The sequence below is a fragment of the Tamandua tetradactyla genome, chromosome 6, assembly GCF_023851605.1.
Source record: "Tamandua tetradactyla isolate mTamTet1 chromosome 6, mTamTet1.pri, whole genome shotgun sequence".
NCBI classification, from domain to species: Eukaryota; Metazoa; Chordata; class Mammalia; order Pilosa; family Myrmecophagidae; genus Tamandua; species Tamandua tetradactyla.
This window is the reverse complement of record NC_135332.1, coordinates 120,409,127-120,413,392: the sequence shown is the minus strand read 5'-3', so window position 1 is coordinate 120,413,392 and position 4,266 is coordinate 120,409,127. Positions and strand designations below refer to the sequence as shown.

The 4,266-nt window shown below is 33.0% G+C and overlaps 1 non-coding gene across 1 annotated transcript; it reads right to left on the bottom strand.

Annotated features, from left to right (window-relative positions):
* Positions 1–515: 515 nt before the first annotated feature.
* Positions 516–586, bottom strand: TRNAV-UAC (transfer RNA valine (anticodon UAC)). Its single transcript has one exon. It is a non-coding gene; the product is annotated as a tRNA-Val (tRNA).
* Between the last annotated feature and the right edge of the window lie 3,680 nt (positions 587–4,266).

Below are 4,266 nucleotides of genomic sequence, written 5' to 3'. Positions count from 1 at the left end.
TGTTGTAATGAATATATACATATCTGTCTCTTATTATTTTAGATTGTTTTCTTAAGATATATTCCTAAAACTGTAATTAATGAGTCAAAGGGTATTAACATTTTTATGGCTCTTGATAGAAACTGAGAACTTTTATATTTGAGGAAATACATGTGCACTATAAGCACTCAATAAATGATACTTGTATTTTCAAATCACTTTCTAGAAAGTTAATAAAAATTTCAATTTAATCCATAGTATATTGAGCATTCATCTCACAATAAACTGACTAGTTTATTAACAATTAAAATGCTATGTTTAACTGCTGGTGAAAAATACTTCCGTTATTTTACATTTTTAATAAATAGACCAGAAGTGATATCAAATTAAATTTTTAATTTATTTTTCCAATAATCATTTGCCCACTGAATAGAGAAGAAAATGATGTTTGACACTTCCTAATCCAATATATAATTTTCCTTTTAAATATTTAGCTTTTCTGCCTATAGATTTTTTCTTTTTTGTGTGGGGGGTGGTGCATGGTCTGGGAATCGAACCCAGGTCTCCCACATGTAAGGTGAGCATTCTACCACTGAACCACCTGTGCACCCCTCTGCTCATAGATTTTAACTAGGATATTCTAAAATTCATTGCTTAGCGTACTTGAATGTTAGTAAAATTTTTAGTAACTTTGAAAAAGTTTTTTCATATTTTACTTTCTTTTGCAATTTAAAGACAAAAATAGCTGCACTTTTTTTTTATTATTATTTGAGTTACATAATTCACAAAAATTGTTTTGACTGTCTGGTAATAGCAGATGACCTAGAACCATAATATTCAAAATTATACTCTGAAATTAACTCTGGAACTTTAATTTCAATTTGCCATGGTTTAAATCTGAGAAATCATCAATATTCAGTAGTTAATTATTAAAAATAGCCCTGTGTTCTCTCATTAACAATTTATTTGAATTTGCATATGGTTAAGGAACTTAGTTACGCTTATTACTCTTTTATTCTTTTAAATGCATTTTTCTCTCTAGAGTTTGAGTCTCAGTATAATTGATGTTTTTAAGACTTCTCTAGATCAAGGCAACATTCATTTAAAATAAAGGTGAAAGAGCTATAGTCTGATTGCTTCTCTTAGGTACAGAGGTTACCCTACCACAGACTTAATAATTTTACGCTAAATATGTGGCCAATTTACCCACCCCCTCAGAATAACTGTATTCTGTGGCTTTATTTAAATCATCTAGTTTTTTACATTTGGTCTTATAAATTTATACCTCAACAAATTTGATACCCTGGTAATCCATGGCACATTTTTTATCATAACGGTGAAATAAAGTCTTTTTTTCTTATGTGGGAGGAAAAAAATCTGCTGTCTAATGCAAACAACATTATCTCTAAAACTGTGATACATCATCATACATGCAAAACCAAAGCTGCGGTAGGCTAGACTGGCAGATTAGATGAACCGCTTCAATCTTCCATCAATCAAATTATAGTTTATTGTTCAGCTGAACTACCTCAGGCAACACAAATCTAAAAAACTGTCATTTTGGAAACATTACATTTTTTTTCTTGTCACATTATAACCCAAGCTGTAGTCATAAAAAAGAATGTCATACCATTACTGACTCATACTATTCCTTATTTAAGAACAGCTAATTCGTCTGTAGATTGGGCTCAGTGCCTACATTTAAAGATGAAAGCAGTGTTTGATTATAATGTTACTTAATAACATGGTTATTTTATTTCCAAAATAATGGTGATTTTAAAAATATTCAATTGAAGACACAATGGTTGTGTGAAATGGTAGCTTAGTAAGAAAATTCGTGAGGAAAGTTGCAATTTTGGATCTATCCAATATTTCAATCATTGTGTTTGTATGCAAACTTTAATTACAGATTTGTTCTCTGAAAAGAGAATAATAGCTTATTTTTAATTTTCTTTATTTTTTTCAGCCGAGAATGAATAATTCATCAGTCAGGTTAAAAATTTAATAAAAACAAACAATGATAAAATTCCAACCCCCAGACCATTAAAAATCTGATTACATTCTGTCTCCCACAAGTGTATCGATACATTTTCTTAACATTTATTCTGTGAAATTCCTCTTAGGTTGAGGAATTATCGTAGAAGCTGTTGCATTTTAAAAGCTTTTTGCTCAGTTCATCTTAGATGTATGTAACAAGCTGATGACATTTCTACAGCTAGAAATATATAGCTGAATGCGTTTAACAGTGATGATTGCTTTTCTTTGTAGTGTAGGTATTACAATTTAGAAACTGAAGAGGGAAAATGTCAAAAATAAATTTTATTCTCAAAATACAATTCCTTCAAAATTGAATGAGATATTATATGTGCAAGAATGAACCTTGTTAAAGCCATTGGTGGTTTTCAGTTGCTATAGAACCATATTTATACTTAAAATGTGTTCATGATTACCTGATGAAGGCATAAACCTGTTCAAGAAATAACACTCATAAATAATACATGCTCAAGCCCAAAGATAATAAGAATATACCTTCCTCTACAAATGTATGTCATTGCTACATATCATGAAAGGCCACTTAATTGACTACCTGATAAAGGAATAAACCTGCTAAAAGAATAGATTTACTGTTCACTGAGGCAATGCATTTAAGAGGTCTCCACTGAATAAAAATCTAGTTCCATTGGTTGAGCGAAGATATGTTCTTGAACAAGTTGGGACTTATTAAGTGAATTTTTATGTGCCTTTTATGCATCATTTATTTTTTAAAAAATCAGGAATTTTCATGATAGCATTACTTCTGCACCAAAGTCATGTAAAATTCCTGTGGTTGGTACCACAAAATCCACTCTAAGGAAGGACCTTACCCCCCTTTTAACACCTCTGGAGTTTAGGAGAGGAAAAAAGGAAGTGGAATAACACCAAAGGAGGTGTATATGGCTCCACAGAATGCTGTGGGTTTTCCTTGAAAAAGTTACTTGAAAGCCTTACACTAACCTCTCTGTAGATTTTATTTCATTGGCATGGAAGCAAAAAAAATAAAAGTATTCTTGAGTCATATTTTGCAAATATGACGAAGATAATAATAACCCCTAATATTTATTGAGAGCTTATTATTTGCCTAAGCAAATGTGTACATTTGATTATTTGTACCACTTTTGTGCAAATATGTCTATGTTTGGCATGACCATAAACATCTTTATTCTGTTTTATTTAGCCAAGGTTTGGATTTGCCTGCTCTGAAACTTATTCCTTGTGATAGAAGTACAAATCCATTGGCAATAAAGCTCTGTCTTTGGCTCAGCTTTGCTATAAAATCCAGAGTGTTTCTCAATACGTATAATTAAATGCAAATGGTAGGTTATAAATATATTATGGGTGTAACTAAAAGAGACCGAAGGAAGGAAATTCTTTGTCGAATCTGCAAATACCTGGTTGTTTCTAGATTTCCTGTGGTTTCTCTTCTCAACGTTTAGACTGCATTTGATCCAAAGAGTCTAACTTCACTCTCCACGATTTCACTAAGGTTTAATTAGATGTGAAAGTTTTCAATCTCCCTTCTGCAGACCTCTGGATGGTAAGTATGAAATACTTGTGTTAGATTTAATTATGTACCCCAACTTACTTTCAATGTGTATCCTTGTGGGTATGACCCTATTGTAAATAGTACTTTCTCAAGATATTAATTTTAGTCAAGCTGTGGCCCAACTGAATGAGGGTAGGCCATTAATCTAGATGACTGGAGACCTCAATAAGCAGAAGAAATTCAGACCTAAGAAAGCCAGGTAAGGAGCCAGAAACAGGAAGTCACCGAAAACAGGAAGTCACCTGAACTGGAAGAGAAAGGAGAGGAGATGGCCACATGCATCACATGCGATGAGAAAGCCAGCAGCCAGTTCCGGAATTTCACAGTCTTTAGGGAGAAAGCATCCTTTTGCTCACACCTCCATTTTGAACTTCTAGTCTCAAAACCATAAGCTAAAAATTCCCATTATTTAACCCATTGCCTGGTATTTGTGATGGCAGGTCAGGAAAATGTAAACACCAGTCTTCAGCTTGTATTTTTCATTCAGAGACACACAAGGGGTAGAAGGTGCCAGCACCCTAAAGGCTTGCTTTTAGATAAGGTTCATATCACGCCAGACCCCTCCTTTGACTACACCTCATTCCTCTCCACCCTCCCCTTCCTCTTTGTCTGGGAGCCTTGTTACTACCAAAATAGTAACAGTGACACCAGAAGTAATATTTACCATAAAGAAAGTAAAGTGATTGAGGTTTTAAAAACAAACA